Source organism: Pagrus major, chromosome 4 (genome assembly GCF_040436345.1).
Source record: "Pagrus major chromosome 4, Pma_NU_1.0".
Classification (NCBI taxonomy): Eukaryota; Metazoa; Chordata; class Actinopteri; order Spariformes; family Sparidae; genus Pagrus; species Pagrus major.
Window position 1 is genome coordinate 1,290,885 of NC_133218.1, and position 24,494 is coordinate 1,315,378.

The following is a 24,494-nucleotide window of genomic DNA, read 5'->3' on the forward strand; positions in this document are numbered from 1 at the left end:
TGATCTGTTGACTCCCATAGTGTCACAAGCAGGTCAAAGTCTTCATCATCTAAACAACTATTAAAGAGATCAGTAACCAAGAATGTCTGCAGCAAAATGTGCCAGGGGATGAATCCTAATTGATGATACCTGATTTTTAATCCACCATGACACTGACAGTATAGGTCTAAAGTAAAAAGTCTCAACAATTAGCTTCAGACAGTTTGTCATAAAATTCCAATTTCCATCTAGTCTGTCAATATCAGCTCAATATTTTGATTTGTCCATTGCCTTGGTTAATGACCAAAAAACTACAAAACTAATGACTATAACCCTAACCCTAATGACTATCAGCCTCAACTGTACTTTGCATTTAGTGCTAATTGCCACATGTAAGTATTCTTCCACACTAAACTAAAGGTGAACATGGTAAATGTTAGCGTTTTAACATTGGTCCGCCATTCAACAAATGGAGAAAATAACAAGATTAAAAACCGATCCTGAATTGGCCCTCTTCTTAGACAAAAAAAAGAAAAATAGTATTAAATGTTGCATATTTCTTCCACTTCCAAAACAGATGGATGTGCTAATTCATTGTATTTGCTTTAAATATACATTATTGAGAAACTGATTAACTTTCATAGAGGCCCCTAGTCTAGAAAGGGAATACTGTCAAGTCACTGAGAAGATTTTTTGCAATTTCAGCCATTGTGAAGCTCTCAGCCAACGACAGGAGGGAGCTTGTGGATATGAAAACCTGCCACTGAAACAACTTGTAGGAGGAGGGATAGACAGGGATAGACAGAAGAATGAATTACAATAAATACAAACTATTTTCTACCAATTAAAGATCATACATCGACTTTAGAGTTGGTTCAGATACTTTTGATCATATAAATTGGAGTCAGAGTTGCTGAATTTGCACTTAAAGAGTGTTTTATTTCTCCTCTTCATAATCCATCTCTTTTCTACCTTGCTGCCAGGGGGATGATGATTCAAGTTAAAGCTTTAGAAGTCTGTGTGCATGTGGAAGCACAGAGACAGAGAGACAGATCACCTTAGGGCCTGTGTTGTGGCATGGCTGTGTCAGGGCTGTGTTGGGACTTGTAGCAGCTGAGTCTTGACACTGAGCACAGCAGCACCCGAGGGCCCCAAAGCATGCTATGGTGGCCTGTGTCAGGGTCGGTACAATGAGCTGACAGCGCCATTCGTCACTCCATTGCACTCTTGGGGCTGGTAAAAGATGGGTGGGGACAAAGGCAAGTATTGAATTAAGAATCGAGGCAGGAAAAAAATACACTCAGTTTAGCCGTTGACATACCCCACTTCTGAGATTTTTGCCTCAACCCTGACAAAATGGAGATGAGTGAAGTTTTGTTTGTAGTGCTCACTGCAATAAAATCCACAAAACATACCGTTAACTTGTTCTATAGCTAAGAGTTTAGTTTAAGTGCACAAATAATAATCAGAGGAGGTTTATAGATGTTTCATTTGAATATGTATAGCATGAGCTATTATTAGCCTTGTCGGCCATCATGGAGCAGCCTCCTTGTCAAATAAAATGAAAAGGCGGAATGGAAAAGACAGATTTTGTTAACAATATTTGTCTATCCTAAACTCAATATTTTTACTGGACACGTCACTTTCAACTTTTTTTTTATTTGACTCGCTTTAAGCCTTGTAAAGTCTGCTTATAATCATCTGAATATCTGCAAAAACTGAGAGATGTAAGTTTCACACAGGTAGATTTTATGGCAGGGCTGTTGTTAGTTATATTTAGTTTGGCTGTTATAATTACATTTTCCTTGTGCTCTCAAACAATTCTATACAAAGCTTTGGATACTGCCACAAAGGAGAGGAGGACTTGAATCCGTGGAGACCAGCTGCCTGTACTGGACTGCAGCTTCCACTCTGATGGAGATCCATGTTCAGAACATCCAACACTGGAACCAGGTACAAAATACATTATTTGGCTAAAATTATTTTTGGTCCCACCTTTAGTGGTAGAGGTTGGTGTTTTTTTATTTTATAACAGAGATGCAACACACTCAAATTTGTACTGAAGTAAATCGCAGGTTATTCTGTATTTGAAACATGTGTTACATTCTCAGCTCATTAATTTTTTTAATACTGGCCATTTAATAGATCAAATCATGTGATCAATATCACATGAAGAGAGCATTACACAAATTACAAATTGTACTGGATTGCTTTATTTTGATCTTGGTGCACCTGATTAACTGGGGTTGAAGTATTTATTGTATTTGAATATTCTTTTTATACAGGTTTTATACATTTCTTATACGTTGTCTTTTCTTCTGGAGTCATTCACATATATATTTACAACTTGTGTGCTGCATGATCGGCCTTCACTACAGGCTTCTCTTGGCAGCCCTGCATTTCAACCATGATGGCAGCTGAGAGGTTGCCATGATGGTGAGGTCTGTTACATTATAGAGAACATCTTTCCCCAGCATATGATAGAGGGACACTGCAGGTCATCAAAGAACTGTCCTGTCCTCACTGCTCCTACCTCCCTTTCCACACTCTGCCAGAAGCAGTGGAAATCTGTCTCACACCACATTCACAGTTTAACACAGAATATTAGTGTAAAACCAGCACACATGATTGTTGTTTCCAGGTTTCAGGTTGAGATTGTTATAAATAGATCAGTTGCACAATTAATTTTCATATTATCCTCAGCCAAAGATGAACACAGTCATATTTGTTTATTTGTGAGATATTTCAGAAACGTGGTAAGAGAGGTTTTGATGAGGTTTGGTAATCAGCCAGGCCACAGGCCAAAGAGCAATTAACTAGATCTGTTGTTTTGTTTTTAAAGGTTTTCTCCTTTCTCCCTCCCTTTGAACCTTTTTACTGTTTACTTGTGCATATTGTACCCAGTTAAAAATTATGGTCTGTGTGTATTTTTATGTAGAGCCAGATGAATATTAAATCTTTTCTATTAATAAAATAATGAAGATTGTACAGCTTTAATAGAAAGTATGCTGATTTCTAGTTTTTAATTGGTCTTTTTTTTTTTTTTTTAACCACATACTGTACATTTGGTAAATCCACATATAAGTATATTTTTTAAAAAGTTCCAATGACATGTTTTGGTGGTTGAGTTAGTTTAAGTTTGTACTGAATGTACCTTACTGACTTAACTGAAATTAATTACTTTAAGAATGCTAATGTATTCCTATAATTAATAGCTTTCATGTATATAAGACATGTTTGCTATCAGTCTAGCTGCTGCAGCATGCAGGCCTGCCAATTAATTCAGTATTTACAGTATACAGTATATAGGCCTATGTGATCTTTACTTCATTAATGTTAAACAGTATGACACTTAGTGATTGTGAATAATTTTACAGTGTCCCCAAATGAGGCCATATAAAGCTTATTGTGGGCACACAACACAGGATTTAAGGGCTTCCTGATGCCATACGCCCACCAGACAATCTGCCTGTAAGATGTGTAATCTTATTATCAAGAGATACTGCTGCTGAACACAGCTACAGTTTGTGCTTTATTACCTTGCTCCTAAAGTTTATTCTAAATGTAGAGAAAAATCAGACATTTCAACAGATGAATAGATTCTCTCTCTCCCTTATGGTAATGTTACAATACATCAAACATAGTATGGAGTTTTCATCTGCTGTGTGACTTACAGCTGAAACAAGCTAATACTTGCACATTGGTTAATGTTCTGGGTAAGTGACAATACTTCTGTGTAGAGAAGTTCTCTAGTGCTAGAGAACCGATACTAGTTTTGTTATAGCCTGAAACGTTTACAAGTAATGTTAATACAGCATTAGCTGTTACAGTCTCTTCACACTATTACTCAATTTCTGTTATTATTAAGTTATTATATTGGTTCTTGGTCTCTTGGACCCACAGAATCATGAAATCTAAGTTTTTGGTCCATTATGTGCATGTGAAAATACATTTACAACCTCCAATATTGTTATAACAAGCATTTAGATCCATCCATTTCTTACTGTTAATCTTGGCCGAACACCCTCACGTTATGTCACCTCTGGTTTGTATTTTTAGACCCAGAAGGAACATTTTCTTATAAAAATGACTCCAGAAGTCACTGTCACTGGGTGTAGAGATGTATATTTTCTATAAAATCTAATTTCTACATAATTATTGATTTACTGGGGTCTCCAACCTGCAACTTCCACTTCAAGGGCTGTAAAGCTCACGTTCATGGTTAAATAAAACCAACACTGACCGTTAGGAAATTACAACAAAACAAAAACTGGTTGCTTGAATCAAATACCCCTTTCACACAGGCCAAAAAACCCACTAATGCCCACTAACCTCTGGCTCTTGTGTGCAATGTGAATGTATATTGATGGGATTTACTCCCAGGTCAATAAATCTTGCAGTAGTCACAGGTTTTTATCACCTCCGGCTCAGCTTGGCTGTGGTGTGAACACAACATCCAGGTGCACACGCTAATTTTACTCTCCATCTCAGGCGCAATGCTACCATGTGTGTTGAAGTTAAGGCCGTTGGTTGATTAATATTTTTCCATCCATCTCTGTCAAGCAGCACTTGAACATCATTCAGTCAGCTGAACTTAAAGATATTAAAAAAGTAACTGTTGTTTGTAGCTTCTGTGTTGTTCAGCTGCCTGATCGGATCAGGCTCTTACAGACTGAAAGAACAGCATTGACTCTATATCATAAAAGCAAATCCAGAGAAACTCCAAGATACAGGATGTTTGATTAAGTGAGTGTACAGCTTTGATTCAGAGATGCTTGTTTTTCTTCCAACCAAGCCTGATCCAAAATGGCACCAGTGAGGCAATTTGAAATGAATAGAGCAAGGTAGAAATTGGATTGTGGAAGCTGTTTTACAAGTCTGGGCTGATCGATGCTCACATGGCGCACACACAGAAAATCTTCTCTGAGGCTATCATTTCAACATAAGAGAGGAGAGGTGCCTCATTAGGAAGGCTGGCGGTGCAGAACTGAAGACTTCAGATAAACTTATCAGTATACAAGACCCATTTCAGCGGGCATTTGCAGGACTCAACGCAGCCAATTTTGACTTTGTTTTTCTTGCTTAAAGTCAGGGCAGATGTGTTTCAGGCCCTCTACACGAGCAGACAAAGAGACAGTTTCCCAGGAGTGTGTGCTGGATTGTTTACTACATGACCAGTCTCTCTATTTGACACTGACACTCTCTCACAGGGCCCAGAAACCGGGTCGCCTCTCCAAGACAATGAAGAAGAAAGACGTCTCGCTAGCACACACACAGACACATGCACACACACAATGTGGCATACCCTCTGCCAATCAAGACTCAGTGAATCAAAGAGCTGACTTCATTAGTCCCCCAGATGCTTGGCCTGTAATGACATTCAGCATCACATGCACTTGGGTAGTTAAATTTTTAAAACAAGGCTTAAATGACACACGTTCACACAAACACATGCAGGCGCACCACAACCTCACGGACCAAAATGTGCCTCCATTTGATCTTTTTTTCCCTTTTACCTCAATTTCGATGTCGCTCACTCTCTCCCTCTTTTTCTGCTTCTTTAGTGAAATGTGAGACTCCGGGAGCATTCCTTTCTAAATAGCCTCTGAGAGAGTGAGCCTCTCTCTCTCTGTGTGTGTGTGTGTGTGTGTGTGTGTGTGTGTGTGTGTGTGTGTGTGTTCATGCGTGCAGTGGTGTTTTAGAAGGAGAGAGTGCGAAAGATAGAGATGCTGTTCAGGGAGAATATGGTTGCAATGAGAGAAGGTTTTTTTAATGAAAAATAATACACATTTTCTGTTATACTAGATCTCCATTTGTACATCTACAAAAAAACAAACAACAAATACAGGTTACTGCTGCTGCTTGGCTCACCAGTGTCTACACAGGAACTAATTTATGTAAAAGTGAAATCTGTACACACATATGTACGGCCTCAGCGTGGTGTGGCACAGCACGGCTGACAAGCCCGCTGGGACGGCCGCCGTTAATCAGAGCAAGATGTTTATTTTCATCTCTTTAATGATCAGGATAGACCCGTTCCACACGGACACCGATATGTTTTCCACCAACATACATCTGTTTGTGTCATGATCAATCCACTCTGACACATGCAACTCCCATCAGTCGCCCCCCCCCCCCCCCCCCCCACACACACACACACACAACTAACACACACTCACACACAGCTGGGCCTCCCCAACAGCCATCAGGCCAAGGGACATAATTACCCAGGCTGCTTGTGACATTCCTGTTTAAGGGTCAGGGGGAAAGCTGTCCCCCCTCTACCTCTTCTTCCCTCCTCTTTGCATGTACACACACACACACACTTCTTCATGCATGGTTGGCTTATACAAGCGTGTGTGTGTGTGTGTGTGTGTGTGTGTGTGTGTGTGTGTGTGTGTGTGTGTGTGTGTGTGTGTGTGTGTGTGTAAACTCCTGGCTGACTTATTTACTTTTATGGAAATACTGTTAATAAAAAAACCTTATAATTCTGGCACACCCTAAAGCAGAAAAAAGTTCACAACATAAAGAGTGATGGTAATGTTAAGTGATCCTTACACACGATCCCCACTGCATTAAAAATTACAGTACCTTGCAACTTAATTGTGACAATGTCATATAAACAACATCAAGTCGTATCAGACATATCTTTGGAAAGCTATTTGTTTTTTACCCGTACCATTGTTCTAATGAGGCCTCCAGTGTAATTGTATACCTTCCCAACACCACCATATCTTAAAGTTGCATTCATCAATACTTTTATACTTTTAATTTTATACAACAATCCTAAAGAGTTTTAGTGAGGTCTGGAGTTGGTTTTACGCCCCACATAGAGTTTCTAAATGACCACATCAACTTGTTCCTAGCAGTAGGAGGCAGTTGTTTTCAGTGAAAAAGCTGTGATAAACCTGCCACCACCAGCCCAGCAGCAAACTGCAGACAGGCTAATCTAGCAACTAGCTGGTGAACATAATGGAGCATTTAGCTGCTAAAAAGTCTGAGATATCCCTTAGGTGTTGGTGGAGACCAAAACAGAGCTAAAAAGAGAGGTTGTTCTGACTGACCAATCAGTCTGCAGTGTTTTAACTCCACCTTTTAGTATCAGATCAGTGTCTGGACGGCCTCAAGATAAGCCACGTTATCTAAAAGTAAATGCACCAAGAAGTCAGTCTGTAAACTGCTAATTTTACTGTTCATCTTAGTTTCTCTTCCAAATAAATTTGACTGCCATCTGCTTGTTTCCTGCCATGCCAAACATCGTTTTGGTGATGTTGCCAGCAATTAACACAGTGACTACAATATCATCATAACCAGTAGGAACAATGGTAAAAACTATGAAAATAAGAGTATAAGAAATAAGTTGGAACAAACCAGAATTGTCCTATAATGTTCCCAACTTAAACACAAATTCATGCAAAAGTTATCCTGTACAATTTATCAGTGTCATTGTCCTGTCTGGTCATCTCTCTTGCTAGACCATGTCACCTGGAGAGTGGAGGTGTGGGTAATCGGTGCAATGCAGGGGTCAGTGAGTGGCTAGGGGTGGCGGAGATGGAGATGGTGGTGGGGTTGATGAAATTGGAAAAGCATGTGGAGATAGATGTGACTGCAAGACAGATCAAGACACTTCCAGATGCCCAGGCGCTGAGCGGCCGAGGGCCGCAGCAGAGCCACCCTCCCGGGGGATGTGACTCACCTGGAAGAAGGGGCCAAGCGCTGCCAGATGTGGAGGAAGCCGCCTGGGTCCCTCACGCCAAGCCCATCTAACACTGTCTCGATTGTGCTACAGCATATGCTTCCAGTCAAGGGTGAAAAATGCAGGCACCAGCACATGCCAGAAGTCTTTCAAGCATAGCCCAGCAGTCAGCCTCCAGCCTTACACCCACTCTGATCCACACACACGCACACAAGGAGCAGATCCTCCCAGTGAGTGCAGTGCAGACATGTCACCACACAGCAAGTCAAGGCTGGTTAAACTGTAAAGCAGCTAGAAGGGACCCAGTCCAGACACCCAACCCTGGGGATAGCACTACACTCAGACAACACACACAAACGCACTGAACATGGTCCACCTCATCTCACTTCACCAAAACTGGCAACCTTTGTCCAGAATGAAAGCAGAAAAAAATGCAAACATGTGGAGGGGGGAGGAAAAAGGGAATAAGGAGTGAGATTACATGTGTTGTGTCTCAGTGTTAGGACACAGGGGCTGAAGTGTCAGCCAGGATCCAAACAAACACAGATGCCACTGAATGAGCTGCCTGAGTCAGACCAAATGACTTCATCGCTGTAGTAACATCCATATTGTAATAATGGTCTTCAATGGAACCAGCGCAGCCCTGACTGTATCAGAGACAACAGTGACACTGTCGGAAAAAACCCAGCCAGCCCCACTTAACCCAACGCCCACTCTCACACACACAAGACGCTGATTTTGCAACTCTGGAGAATCGTCCCTTAGCCTGTCTGTGTGTCTTTGTGTGTGTGTCTGAGCCTTGGAGGTGTTTCTGAGTGTGTGTAGGGACACGCAGCTGGTGAGCACACATCTCTTTCATACAGCAAATCTCATCCAAATCCCCCTCACCTGGAGCAACACACACACACACAGATGGCTACCTCCAGCCTGTAAAAGTCCGAGGGCCCTGTGCAGGAATGTTTGTGTTGCACAATGACCTCATTGTGCCGTGATATGGCTTGTCTGAGCCACGCTCTGTGGCAGAGTCACACCTGTTCCACCTATGCCAAAGGGCTGACAAAGCCAGAGATACATCAATCAGCATTTAGAGCACATAGACACACACAGATGAACACACACAGATGAGAGACGCATGCACACACATGCAGAGACACACACACAGTGCTGATGTGGCACTGTCTCTGTCTGCAGCAGGGTGGCTCCCTCAACACTATTACTGTATATTAAATGAGCAGGGATATGATACGAGGGTTTGCCATATTTCTAAATGCTTTATTTGCTTTGACTTGTAGGCAGTTGGAATAGGTTCAAAAAAGAGAACACATCAGACAGAAACAGGACTATCGGTTACTTTATATATGTGTTAAATGTCAGTCTTGCAGCTTCCAACCAAGAACTTGAGTTGTTCACATCCTCAGTCTGTAGGGTTTCCTGTTCTGCTGAGACACAGGAAATTATGCTATCCAGGTTTCAATTTGCTCAAATACTGTATATAACAGGAATGGACGGTTACTACTTCATGTAGCTAACTGATTAATCTAATAGTTAATCAATAGGAAATTGTAAACCATCTTTAATAAAAGCTTGATTCACCGATGGAGCAAAAATGGCATTAAGACTAACATAAAGAGGTTCCACCTTGTGAAATGTGATGATTTGCTATTTTGTTTCATATCATTATAAGTAGAATCTTTAGACGTTTTGACTGTTTGACTGTTGGCCAGACAAAACAAGATACCAGCGACGGCAGCGTCAGCTGGTATGACTTCAGTTTGTAACTTTGTGTTTGTCATCTTGGGAAAATGTGTTCCTGGGGACCCCCTTTGTTGGATTTGGAGTATTTTGCCAGGTGTCTGTTTGTTCTTTTTGGGAGCATGATAGCATCACAGCCATGCAAATAACTGTCATGCAACTTTGTGTGTAGTTGAGATCAAAGTTCAGAAGTGGGTTTGGTTTAACCCATGGGTACTAGTGCTCATATAATAATGTAATAATCATTACTAAGTATCTTGTTGATGGATGTCACCCTGGTGTGATCCCATTGCAAGATGGTTTCTGGTTACCATTTTATGACATTTTATATACTCAACAATTAATTCCATTAATAAGAATAAAAATATGTCACACTAATGGACAGGTGATCTCTGGGAACAATACAACAGTCATGGGCTGACCTAGAGGTGTGGCCACAGCTGAAATCTGATGGGTATCAGAAGTGACCCTGTTTGCTTCAAAGCGCTTCGTAGCTGTTAACATTGGCTTGATAACTGCACCGCCTCAGTACAAACTCATCGTGAAAGCAATACGTTAGCAGCGCAGCAGCTTCAGTCCCCCGTCTGTGTCTACACAGGATGAGCTCAGGCATAGTAGGTGTAGACCACCCACATTTGGTACGCAATTATCAAACAGAGGAAAATAGACACTTCATAATAAGATACAGGTCAAGGCTATGCACATACAGTGAGATTTGAGTGAGAGCATTATGCTTCCTGTGTAGACCGCTACAGTGATTGAAAGAAGCATATCCGTTTCATAGGACCCACTCGATATGGATATGGAATAATTGGCAAAAACACCTCCTGTGTACACAATATGCTTTAAATGAACTACTTAGTACGGCATTGTCATTTGTTTTTATACCGTTCCTGAGTGAAGGTGGGGTTACCACCCCAGCTTGTTTTACATTTTCCATGTCTTTGTAGTTTTGGTCCAATTAATTGTACAAAAAATCTCTTAAGCGTTAAAGGGTTTAGATTCTGCCGCTCTGACACCTTCACATGCGTAAAGATGAGCTAGCTGTTTCTGAAAGTTACATCCTGCTTGTATCACACTGAGGCCCCAGGTGGCACTTAAATTAATTAATTAAAACCTGAAAGAGCTGACATTGTTGTCTGGTCAGTATGACAGCAAATATATAATACATAACAACATTGGATGCCAATGCCAAAGGTATGAGAGTGTTATAGTGTCATACATTTTATTGTCTCTATTTTTATATATTTTAGTCTATCTTTCTTACCCCAGCTTTAATTACTTTTGCTGTATTTGTGTGGTTGCTTGCAGTTTTTGATACTTATTTAATCACCAGTCGGGTTTGCTGTTTAGAATTCACTGTTATATTTACCTTTAGTGTTACATTATTGAAAAGGTTTTAGTCCAACCTCAAAATCAGTTTCAGTGCATACATCCTAAATGACCTCAATGACCGGATTCTAAAAGACGAGTCAGAATTGTTATTGTCTACGATAACATAAGACATGTTATCTCTTGTGTTTCTTTTGGAAATTATCTAAAAAATATCATTATCAGAAATATGAGGCTGTAGATATAATGAGTGATTGAGTAAATATTTTCACCGACAAGTGAGCAATTTGTAAATGTAATAATTCCTTCAGAATTTTACAATTCATGTGAAAATGACAGCCAGAAGCACATTATGAATCACAGTCTCCACTACTTTTCTCTGCTGTTAACAACCGAAACTTGTCACAGACACTTTCTGGAGCCATGATACAGAGTCATTAAGACATTTGTCAAAGTGTCATTTGATCCACTGGCTCATTGGTCTGACGGGTCTCCAGTGCCGGAAGAGCACTTCCAGGAAGGCTCTGATACTCTTGTGATAAAGGCTTCGCTAGTGGGCCAAAGTGATGTTTCAGTGGGAAATGACTGCTGTTTGTCACATTATCACCACCACTCTGAGAAGAATCAATCAATACTCATCTTGTGAAGGTCCATCTGGGAGAGCTGCTGCTGTTGATGCACATGAACACTGATGGGAGAGCTCACTTGGCCCACCTTTTCATGTCAAAACGAACTAATCAAGGACTCAGCTGATGAATTTAGCCATTTAAAGAATAAAAAGTAGCAGTTTGAACCAGAGCTAAGCACAGTGTTTACCTTTTTACGAACAAAAGAGCATATGGGTGTCACGTAACAGTCGCGGCAAATTGATATTCAATAGCTTTTCAAAATTTTTCTTTCATCTTTACTGTAATCTTTTACGTGCAAAAGCTTCAAGAGATATTGATATTGCCCTCAAAAGATTACATCAATACTCAAAATTTTTGGTACAAGTAGTCTTCATCAACAAAGACTGTGACAAAAAAAAAAAGACACTGATAAGAAGAAACAGATTTTAGGAAACACAAACAATGAGTAAATCTCTATATCTCTCTATCTTCATTACTTCCTGCACAGTTTTTTTCTGTTTAAACAAACTAAACAAACAAACTGTCTTTGTTTTAATGACTGAATAAACTGAATAAACAAAGTGACCTTAAAGGACAACACAATTTCATACTGTTTTACTTTGTTTATATGTGGCGGACCCTGCCACCTTTCCAGCTTCAAACTGTTTTCTGGGACCTTATTTTCCTCTGAGAACAACTTGTTTATTCACTTATGGAATAAATAAATATTTCTGAGTTTGGATTATTACCTCATTCATACAGTATATATTAAAATTTTACGTTTGAATTTATTCTCCAAAACTTCATAGCTCTGCTTTAATGGGGATCATCCCACTTGGCCAGGATATTTCAGTAAGTGTGGCTCTAAAAACAGACATACTGTATAGTGTGTAGGCTCCTTCCACCAAAATGTCAGTACAATGAGTTTGTTGGAGCACCACTGTAGACGCTGACAGCGGTCAGATCCTGGTGTGCTTAAATAGTGATCTGGGTGGGTTAGCGCTGGTGCTGTGGAGGCTGCAGCTGAGAGCTCAGAGCTGTGGGATTGTGGGATTGTGTCAGGCTGAAAGGGGATCCAGCACAGGGCAGAGAAACACAGCAGCTCCCCCTCACTGCTGGAGTACACCGCTGACACGCTGCCAAGTTCTCAGGGCTCCACAGCACACTCACTCACACACACACACACGAAAATGCACAAGAGCAAAACGTAAATATTCATACAGAGGTACACACACACACAGTCATATGGCAAACACACAAACACAATGTTACACACAGATCCATAGTCACACATTTGCACAAAAACACATGCAAGTATAGTATCCACACAAATACACACAGGCACACAGATGCAACCTCAAATGCATGCACACTCACAAATGAGCATGTGAACGCAAGATGACATGCACACATATTCAAAGCTACACACAAAGAAGAGACTCACACTTCAAACCAAGCTTAGGGGAGTTACAAAAAGCACACATAATATCCTTTAACATGCTCCTCTGTGACATACCCTTCTGTCTTTTTTCCAAGTATGGAGAGATGATGGGGAGGGAAGAGAGCACAACATTTTTTAGCTGTAAAATGGATTACTTTTGTTTCTGATTCATCTAATCTCTGCAGCAGCTATCCAATACACAGTCTGATTTTCTCCAGCAAGAACAGTATTTAAGATGTAAAAGTCACAGTCTCGTGAAATAAAGTTCCTCGTAAAATTTACCAACAATACATAGAGACCTGCTTGTATGAAAAAACTAAGTGTCTTTGGACAGTATTAAGCAAAGTTGAGATGAAGCTGCATGAGGTTTCTGCATTAAAAAGAATTGAAGGAACAGCTTGAAGATTCAGGACATACACTAACTCACTTTCTTGGTGATAGAGGAGAGAAGCTCAATACCATGTGCAGTACAGCATTAAGCTACTGCCAGCAGCTGGTAACCTTAGCTTTGCATGAAGACTGGCTTTACTGGAGGTTCTTCTCATTTTGACACCACATTTTTATCATTGAATCGGAGTTGAAAATAAATGTATGTACATTCATCTAGGTCACAATTGACACTGACACCCAGTTCACAGATCTCAGCATTACTTTACACCATTATTATCAATGCTATTTAGATAAAACCCATTTTTGTTGTAAATCATAGTTATCCCTTAAATCCTTGCCTCAGTCACCAATCACTTGAGAGGGAACAACAAACACAATGTATATTTTTATCATCATCCAAGTTTTCTTGGGCTACTCAAAACACTTGGTTAAGGTTAAGGAATAATTGCAGCCTTGGTTGAACATTTAAAAGTTTAGCATTGACTGATAAGCAGGAGTCTGTCCTCCCAAGAAAAACAACAGCATCAGTCTTTTCAGCGAATGCCCCCAAAATTACATATTTCACATTCATACATACATTTACATTCAAGTGACAAAGCCAACTAGCAGCCGTAGTTATTATGACTCTTGTCTGTCAGGAGCGAAGGAGGAAGTTGTGTAATGTTATTATAGAGTGACAATTTCCACAGAAGAAGGAGATCAGATAGGATAGATGGGTCAACAAAACGCCACAGTTTAACACAGGAGATCACTCTTCATTTCCTACTGATAGTCAACATTTGCTTCTTTTAGCAATGATCATTCACTAACCTTAAAGGCTTAACTTGTAAACTATAGGGGGTAGCATAAACGCTAACCACTGCTCACTATACTCTTTGGCTGTAGCAACTTGCTGCCATTAGCAAGTAGCTCAGTTAGCTGTGGTGCTAAGTAGCCCTATAAGCTGATGGGAGTCTGCCAACACCATAAGCTCACATTATCAGGGGAGTCACCGCAGTAAACTGGGCTCAACTGGACTGGGCTCAGCCACCTTCTAGTGAACATGAATGGACACCAGACTGGGACTGAACAGTCTGTGAGACAGACAGAAGTCCATTTGACCAGGACTATGACTCAATGAGAAGACACAGCAGGCGGGGACAGGAGAGGCGTTTAGCAGCAGAGAACAGTGAATCAGACATCAGCAGCATTCAAAAACAGCGTGTATTTTCATGTCTAACCCCTTGATTCCACTGGGCACATCTCTGTTACGCGGTTTTGTTCTGTCTTCCACGCGACTTCATATCCCACTGGGAGCGTTTCACGCTGCCTGACTTCCCGTCTGACTCTACTGCTCTGTGTTGTTTGACGCTTCCATCAAAAATAGACTCGGCGTGTATTCTCTGCAGAGCAGAACGGAGAGCCACTTCTGCTGCCGAGAAGTGCCGCGGCACAGCCAGTGGAAACACAAGCATTGTCTAGAATGGCTGCAATCAGCTCCAGCAACCATGTTGCAGCCGTAACGCTGCCATGACAGTCCCGGTGAAATCAGGGGGTTACTCTGTGAATCCAGGATTTATTTCATCCAAAAAAACTTTTTGGGGTGAATTTTATTTCACGTATGCCAAGTATGAATGAGTGTGCTTTACGACGAGCTAACGAGGCAGTTAAGCTCATCTCAGTTTGGTAAGAGAATTCAGACGGTATAAGGTTTTATTTTTTTGGTTAGTAAGGAAAATAAATGAAAAAAAATTCCTTTCTTGACATTTCGTGAGTTCAATTTTGTTTACTTAAAGTGGCATTAGTGGTATTATGAGACAGGACAGGCCGGAGATAGCTGGTTAGCATGCTAACTTCACTAACCATCTCTACAGCACCATACCTAAATGTCTGACAGAACGTCAACATTGTTGTTTCTTCACACTCTGTTGACAGTATAGTTAATTTATTGAATGTTTTAAATTAAAATTGTGGCCATCTTACAAATTGCCCCTTTGACAAACTGTATGTTGCTGTAAAGGATAACGAAGGTCCACTTTTGGTGAAGCAGTCATTTAAACACATATCACAATGTTTCCCTTAACCAAGGGGTTTTAGTATCTCTAAATCTAACCACACATTACTCCAAATATGAATCCTGTTCTCTGTTGTCAAAGTCCAGTGATTTGTACATCAACCATCCTTCCCAACCGCCTACCTATGACTTTATGATTTATGTGCAGTACAACAATGTAGCCCTTTTCCGGAGTGAAAAAAATAGTATCACGTGAACACAGTCAATGCTACATTTCCTCCAATAACATGGATGTGTATTCTTGATACCAATCTATCTTTACAAGACAAAAAGAGTCAAACGGGCAGATAGAGTAAAAAAACATGGTGGGATGTCTGTCTGGGGTCAGGTCTGAGGGTGACCTGTTGGGACCCATCGGAGTGAGCAAGCAGCCAGCCGACCAGTCACTCTAGTTCATGTGATGCGTTCCAGACTGGCTTTTGCTCCTTGACAACCTCCCCCCCACCTTAAGCCTGCCTCTGGACTCCCTTCATCCCCTCCCTCTTGCTTTTCTCCCTTATGTCCCAATGCCACACATCATCAATACCCATCACCCCTCAACTACCTCTGCCCACCATCCCCCCACAGCACCCTCTGGAACCCCTCACTTCAAAAGCCTGCCAGCTTAACATGTCATTGATTAGAGAGGGAGGGGCCTGCAGCCGAAGGGTGGAGGGAGGCTTTTCTACAGCTATCTATCACTACTGGGGAATCACACACACTATCAGATAATCAAAGAAAGCACTCAGATCTTGCACACATATCCATTGTTGCCTGCTATGGACTTCTGTCTTCTCTAATGCACAGCACATCCTGCTTTTATTTAATGATCAGTCCTAGAAACAGATGGAATGCAAACACTGATAACACCTAAATTTGCAGTGAGTCATCATGTTCTGCCAAGCATCATCAATCATCAGATCATTTTCAAGTGCAATGAAAGCTGTTGCTCCTTTCTGCCAGTGTGTGTAGGTGTTAGTAGCGGGGTGGCTAAGGGGGTTTAAGGGGAGGAGGTGATTGTGGTGAGTAGCATCCTGGGGTGGTCCACTAAACATCAGAGCGTCCCTGTACACCTGCACACACATAGACACAGTCATGGACAAAGATATGATTACACACGCTCATGCACACCAACCAACATGCACACGCGCGCGCGCGCACACACACACACACACACACACACACACACACACACACACACACATTCCCAGGTTAGACATGTGGCAGGCCACCCAGTGCTCGTGCTCTGCTTCCTCTAAAACACATCTGGTAGCTCCATTAACACTGCACAGGAGAGAGTTACTCCCTCCATCTCTGCCGAATCGTCACTTACACTCCTCATGTAGCCACACCACCTCAGAGAAGAGGATAATTGGCCAAATGAGATGTTTGCACACAGCTGACTGTGTATGTCAACAACCTATTTAACAGCGATTATGCCTTGAGCAATAATGTTTTAGCAAAGGTTTTCCCTGGCTGCCCTCCTTCCTGCCCTACTCTTTCCCTTACACACGTACAGAACCATTTCCCCAAACAGTCTCATCTCTTATCAGGCCCTTGATCAGTCTTAATGGAGGTCATTTCTACCAGGTAGTACTGTTCAAGTCATGTCGAGCTCTTTGCAGAGCATGTATCATGTTCATGAGGCAAGTAACAGCTACTTTAACACGCCTACACACAGTCTGTTTATGCATGAGACAATAGCAACCAGACAAATCCACAGCACTTTCCCCCAGTTATCTGGTTTAGTCATTGTCACACACACATCTATGGAGCACAAACACACAAATTCAGGTGGCTCATCTTGTGGCAGCTTTACCCTGTTCTATACAGGAAAAGATGCTTGAAATTACTAAAAATGCTCTCCTAGTAGTCGTTTGATTCTGGTGCCATTTAAAGTACGCTGACACTGTGAGTTTTCGGTCACATCCACTTTTGTTTCATTCCTTTTTTGTTTTTATCTGAAGATGCAGCAGTGCAGTTTGGAAGCACAAAGGGAAGTATAAGGCCAAGCATTGGGCTGGTTGAGAGAACCTAAAGCAGAGGCGGTAACTCCTACATGATTTCATCTGGGTAAGAACAAAATCAAAATACCAAGAGGATATTTTGCACCGCAGGGTATGATTGTCTTCAACAATACCAAATTATACTAAACAGAGTGATTTCAATATTTCCAAAGGCGCTGGTGTCCCTTGCCACAGTATGACCAAGTATTGATTATAAGTTGCAGAAAAGTTATGTCTAGGAGCATATCTGCTTACAGCCGTGATATCATATGTAAAAGCAGAATACATTTTCATCAAAACTGATGACAGCGCTAGAGAGTGGTAAATCAGAACTTCCAGGTTCTAAAGTAAGAAAGGCTCATCCAACATCAAATTGAAATGTGCAATATGGCATATGGCTAAAAATCCAGCCCTACAACTGGCTTACAGCATATCATGCAATTTACTCCATTCCTCCAGACACTAATCATAAACATTATATAATATTTAATATATTTAAGTTATGTAATATCTTTATTTAAAGCAGTCCTAATCAGTTGTGGGCGGGTTTGACCACTTTGGCGCCGACCTCTACAACAGGCAGAACATCACATTTGGGACATATAAAGTCAATATTGCTAATGTGTTAGTGTGGTAGAAATGCAACCTCAACGTATGTGAGTGCATTATATGTGTTGGGTCCCCATACAGTATGTGAACAGTGTTGTGTAGTGTTTTGTGAACGCAGCCCCAGGCCCGACTCATCCTTTACCAACCCCCTAATAAAAGCCAGATTATAAAAGGCACCTGTTGGCCTTTGTCAAGTCCTCTATGTTCTGACCTCTGCTTGCTGCTGGTTGTTTGGTGTTGCTTAAGCTTTATCCTGTATGGCATATTGGCGGCCCCTGGTGTATCAAGGCCCATGGTTCCCCTGCTCACCTTATTCTGACTGATCCCTTGCAATATCCCCATACCAGAGGTGGTTGACCTACACTTAAACTGCTGATGTTTTGCCCTTCCTTTATTGTTGGTTTGAGTAATCCCCTTATGGTTGATTTAAAGATTTAGTTTGCTCTCATTTTGCCTATTTTGTTAATTTGAATCATGGTTTTGTCCTTTAATTAAGAGATTGTTTGGCCCATACTGTTTATTAGTTGGTTTATTTGAGTAATTGTTTTTTGTGTTAACCAACCGGGTTGTTAATTTTGTTTATTGGTTTATTTGTTTGCAATTCTTGTTGTATTAGTTTCTTTCTCTCAGAGAAGCTGAGAGCCATATTGTTGGGAAACTAGGTGAGGTTCTTCCACCTAATGCACATCAGCTAAGGGCACTGGGACACAAACATAGACGGCACCACTTTTGCTGTGAGGATTGAGGTGAGGTTTGCTGTGGGTGAGTAGTGGTAGCACCCTTAGACAGACTCAGTGTAGTCTGCCTTTCGACAATTGGCCTCGGCCAAGTTCTGCTAATTTACGTTGGACCAGCAGCTTACATTTTTTCAAGGGTCACACCATATTAAGTGCTTTTTTGTTTATTTGCGATAACATATTTGATTTCTTTTGAAAACACGTCTCTGCCTTGTCAGTAATGAACTTGTGTCTTCTTATCCATTTTTAATATGGTACTCAAAGTTTGGTCTAGTATTTTCTGGGGTGAAATTCCCCAGGTGGCACTGTGAGCTCTTTACCTATTTGTAACCCTACAGTTAGCGTTGTTTCTTTGTCGGCAGGATCCTGTGAAGGCAGAGACGGTTTAGACATAATTTGTACTGTAGAGACATGCTGTATTAATCTCTTTTGCTCTGCTTTCTCATAGAGGAAATCAGCCAGCTAAAAGACTTGGTTGCACAGCTGCAAGCTGAGAATCAACTGATGTGTCAGGAAAGGGAAGGCAACTAGCCACAGACCAGCACTGCATCTACTAGCTCCTCTGCCCCTGGACATCCTTCAGTCATCATGTTGGTAAGTGAGAGCCTTGTTTACCTTCCTAGAGAAAGGAAGTGCCCCATGTTTTGGGGTTGGACTGGTCTGAACATTGTTGAGTGGGTTGAAGAGGTTAAATATTGTATATGTGCACAACGTCTGTCACCAGCTGAGCAGGCACTTTTCACTCATGACCATTTACAGTGAGAGGCTAGGGAAAAGGTTAAATACCAATCCCAGGAGGAGTGGAAAGATCCAGACAAGATTCAGACTATACTACCATAACTATATGGGTGTACAGGGTCATATGTGCCACCCTACTGCCACCTTGATAGATGTCTGCAGCGTGGCCAAAACGTGGAAACAAGACGAGATGCGTGGGGGTGGGAGGGGTAGAAGTCACTATGTCGCCTCTGCATTTAGTTTTTTAGCATACTGTTCAGGGAGGTCATTCCAGCTTCAGCAAGGCAGATAACACTTTTAGTTTGTCTTGCAGCCTAGAAGCTAGCCAAATCGTTGCAAGAAAACAGTCATTTGTTGTGTTCAGTAGACAACCCTGAAAATTTGGTGTCAGCTTGCCCTTACATAATTATACTAGTAGGTGGGATTTGGGTTCCATGTCTGGTTGACACAGGGTCAATGGTGTCAACTATAACAGAGTTTCTTTGCACAGCATTTTGAACCTTTGGGCCAAGAAAAACTCCTGTTCTTGTAACTGGTTGAGACTGAGCACTGCTTGGGGGCAAGCAATACCATATGTAGGCTACTTTGAGTTGGATATATAGCTTTGTGGTAAAGTTATTGCAAAGCTGGGAGTGCTGGTGGTCAAGGATCCCCCACATGGAGGAGCCTCAGTTCCTGATGTGCTAGGCATGAACATTATCAAGGAATGTTACTGGGAGTTGTTTGCACAGCATGGCTCTGCTCTCTATAACTTACCCTCTGTGTTGCAGGCTCCCACCCAAATACAAAAATGTCCCAGGCCTGAGCCAATGCTCCTCCTGACCACTCAAGCCATGCAAAGGTTAAGGGAGGGAGGATCTGCAGAGTGTCAGGGGGTACCATGAAAATTGTGGAAGCAAAGTTGGAAGAGTGCTCCTTCAGGCCAGAGGTGAGCTACTTTGGCCATGTTATATCCAGGGATGACAAGCCCACAGACCCTAGGAAAATTGAAGTGGTGTCCTTGACTGGTGTGAACTAACCATGTGTCAGAGTTGTGCTTTTTCTTAGGATTTGCCAGCTACTACCGGCACTTCATCTAGGGGTTTACCAAGTTGGGCGTCCCTTTGTATCACCTGGTTGTTGAATTGACTGCCACAAAATCCAAGAAGCCCACAGGAAGGAGTTTGCATGCTGCCTGGACAGAGGAGTGTGAGCAGAGCTTTGAGAGCCTTAAAAGTTAGGTTGATGTCTGCTCCACTCTTGGCCTATGCCAACTTCTCCTTACTCTTCATCCTAGAGGTTGATGCCAGCTACATTGGACTTTGTGCTGTGTTCTCACAAGAACTGGACGGAAAGGTCAGACCTATAGCTCATAATAGTCGTGGCCTCAAGCCTACAGACTGTAACATGAGCAACTACAGCTCTATGAAATTGGAGTTTCTGGCCCTCAAAATGGGCAATGACTGAAAAATGACCTGTTGGGACAGAGGTGTGTGCTGTACACAGACGATAACCCTCTCAGTAATTTATCCACATCCAAGCTGGGTGCCACAGAACAACCATGGGCAGCACAACTTGCCGAAACTTGCCGTATTTGATTTTATCATCAAGTACAGGTCTAGTTGAAGTAATCAGAAGGTAGACACCCTTTCACGGCAGCACCCACTGCAAATGCATGAGAATATGTAGCATCTGGCATTCCTAGTTTCTTTCTTACTTTCTTTTTTGCACCTAGGGTGAGTGATGGTAGCATCCCTGGATACTGCTCAGTGGTGCCTGTTTTGTTTAATTTATGTTGGACAGACAGCATTATTATTTTAAAGACTCACATCATATCTTAGATTTTGTAATCAGGCCTTTGTAATAGAGCTATTTTAATTCCCCCTTGTCAGTTTTTGAGTAGTTTTTAATCTGTTTATTAATGATTCTTTCTTCCCAACAGCTCCAGTCTCATCACACTTAGTAACATTAGTAAACTCTTTCTTATTTATACGTACAGCAGATACAGAGCAATTTGGCAGTCATTTGGAGATGTGTCTCAGACCACATGATGTCCAGTATTCATTCTCGTTTTAGCTCTGTTTTGGTCTATCTAAAGCCTGAGAAAAATATTTGGCTAATTAATTGCTAAATGCTCCACTATGTTCGCCAGCTATTATCTAACTCTGCTTGTCTGCTGTTTAATGCTGGGAGCACTATGGGTTTATTAAAAATGTTTCACTGCATACAACTGCCTGGTGCTTGAAACTGATGAGAAAAGAGAGTGAACCAACCTAGTAAAGGTTTGGACCCTAAAACCAAAACAATGAGCTAAAAGAGGCAAAACACCGCCTTAGAACTACAGATTTGATGATAATTCATCATTGCACTTCAAGCAATACCTTCCACGTTTCACAGCACAGTCATTTGAAACATTGTATATTTGAACTTGATACGGTGGAGGGGTTTGCGTGTCGCTGTGATTCTAGGAGCTGTGTTTTCGGGGGCAATAGCCTGTGGTCGGGTCCCCCAACGCAAATTGGTCCCAGGGGAGGGGCCAGACTAAGAACAGATTTACAGACCCCAATTAATTGGTCGAAAAGGAAATGCAGCACCTAGCCTGGAAAGGAGGAACCAGGGTCAAATTGAGCCAAAGAATGGGAGAGAAGGGAGCTCACCAGCAAATGTCTGGTGGCCAGGCTTTGATGCATGGGGTTCAGCGGGGCAACGTTGAAAAAAACAAGTTTTAGCTGCTGCCCTGTGGGCCCACCGTCCCCAAAGATAGGCAGCTATGCATTGGGGTAAGGTAAAGCTAAACTTTGTCAGCTGGGTGGCAGGCAAAGACATGGACATAGGCATATTGACTCCTGACATCGCAGACTGGTCCTTGGGACGTGGAATGCCGGAGAGAAACCAGAGCTGCTGTGGGAGTTGGAGCAGTACTAACTAGATATAGCTAGTCTCACACAGCACTGGCTCTGGAACCAAACTCCTGGAGAGGGGCTGAACTCCCTCCTCTGAAGCGTCATGTGAAGCAACGTCCATATAGCTTCTATAGCTTCTTATAGTGCAGGTAATGTAATGCTTTCCTCTTGTTTGAGGTGTATTATTTCACCAACCAGCAACCCATCTGATATTGATCAGAATTTGTATTTTTATGATCTGAACCGCCCAATCCACAGATTTTTCGGCAAACAGGCAAACAGTTTTAGTGGATGATCACTTTTTTTCATAGCTCATCTCTGGAGAAGCTCTAACAGCTGGATCTGCATCTGCTTTGCTGTCTAGTTTTGCGGTTTGTGCAAGTTCAGTTCCTGTTTCATTCTCGCAGTTTTATCACTCATTGGACATGTCATAATTATTCATTTTCGTGCAAACAAAGCTTCTTTTATACACATTAAACTTCTTCTGGATTTTTTTTGTGAACCCAGAACCTTAAAGTTCAAACTGTGTCTGTGATTTTCTGTCTGTTACCTGTTTAACAAACAGCTACACATGAAGAACAAGCTGCAGTCTGTATTTACACTGTGTACTGTGTCTGCTCTAAGGCACAGGAACCATTTCTACTGACATAATGCCTTTATATTATTTATTCATCACTTGCCTCTGTAATCATTGATATTCTGGTTGTGAAATCATCATTTGATAACCCAAAATGTAATTAAGCCAGATGTTTTAGGGAAATTTAAATGATGTAACATATCAAACCCGAGGCGCGTCCCATGTGTGTAAAACAGGTCATGAAAAGAAAGATGTTTGCAATAAATGAAGAAAGTGGTTTGTGGTCCTTTTGTTCTCCTAAAGTCAGGTTGACATATTTTAATTTGATGGTGAATCAGAAAACAAACAAAATAGAAAACTTGATGGTGATATACTCGAGTTTATCTGTTACCTGTCTTCTTTTTGGTATGAAAATCCAGTGATGTTGTATTGTATCAGATCAATCAGTAACTTATATCCACTAAGGGGGCATGTCGGCCGGTAAAAAAACTTCCTTGAAGGCTGCTCTTGTGTGTCCTCGCTCATTGATCCTCGGAGCGCAAACAAGAGCTTTGGGACAGTGTGCAAGATGGCGGAGGATTGAGGAGCAGGGAAATGGGATGTACCCAAGGGCCTGTTGGTGGACACCAGAGATGTTCGCAAGTCTTTTTTTGCAAGTCCAAGTCAAGTCTGAAGTCTTTGGTCACGAGTCCAAGTCAAGTCTCAAGTCTCTAAAAAATAAAAGTCTTATGTCTCTTCTGGTTGTAATGAGTCTTCTGTCATCTGCTGCTATCCGGTCTACTAAGAATACTGCACAGCTATATCTAAGAAATTCAGAGCATTTACTGATGCAATATGAAGAAAACACACAATGAATGCTTTCCTTTAAAGGAAACTGTATTCTTCCAACATGAACATACAGTTACAGTATATCTTGCCCCCTATTGTGCAGGCTCAGTGGGACCATAATAAGAACAAATATAGAAAATGTTACACCTCACCGAGTCAAAGACATTGTAATTAACATCATTCCAATTAGTGCAAAACATCACACTTTAGCTAAATGCAAACAACTTATTATTATTATTATACTTATTATTATTATTTACATCACATTAGTTTGATTTTATTCATATTTATCTTATTTATTCTATTTATAAGGCCAGTTTAGGAGTAACCAGGAGACATTTCACTGCATGTTACTCTGTGACTTCTGTATGTGACAAATAAAGTAATCTTGTAATCTTGTAAATCTAACATTATTAGTCATGCAATAATAACTAATCATCCAATCTCAGTTATAGTTAGCTACATCTGCTGGACACAAAATTAACACCATTCAGATGCTGGTAAATTATGCAAGTGGCTGGTACTGTATGCTGTATAATGGTAATCTATTGAGTGGCAGGTAGAATTTCAGCATTCACTAGTCTAGCGATTTTGCCAGTGGACAAAAAGTTAAAAGTTTGCACTCTGCAACCGTATTGTTTAATTACACTGGGTCTCTAATGACACATTCCTCTATCCTCTCACTCAAACTCAGTGTAATGGTAACCTGGTAAACCTGTAACATTAACGTTACGTGGTCAACAATTAACCTGTAACCTGCCTGTAAGCCAACAGTATAACTATGTATTTTTCTATGGTTAACGTTAGCCAGTAGATGGTGGCAGTGGAACGTAGATGATGTGATTTTTTACGTCATGTCAACGCCACTCAATGCAAACAAGTGCGAG

At 41.3% G+C, this 24,494-nt stretch overlaps 1 protein-coding gene across 1 annotated transcript in view; it reads right to left on the bottom strand.

Annotated features, from left to right (window-relative positions):
• Positions 1-24,494, bottom strand: part of bnc1 (basonuclin zinc finger protein 1) — a 69,876-nt gene that overhangs the window by 39,572 nt on the left and 5,810 nt on the right. The window lies entirely within an intron of this gene.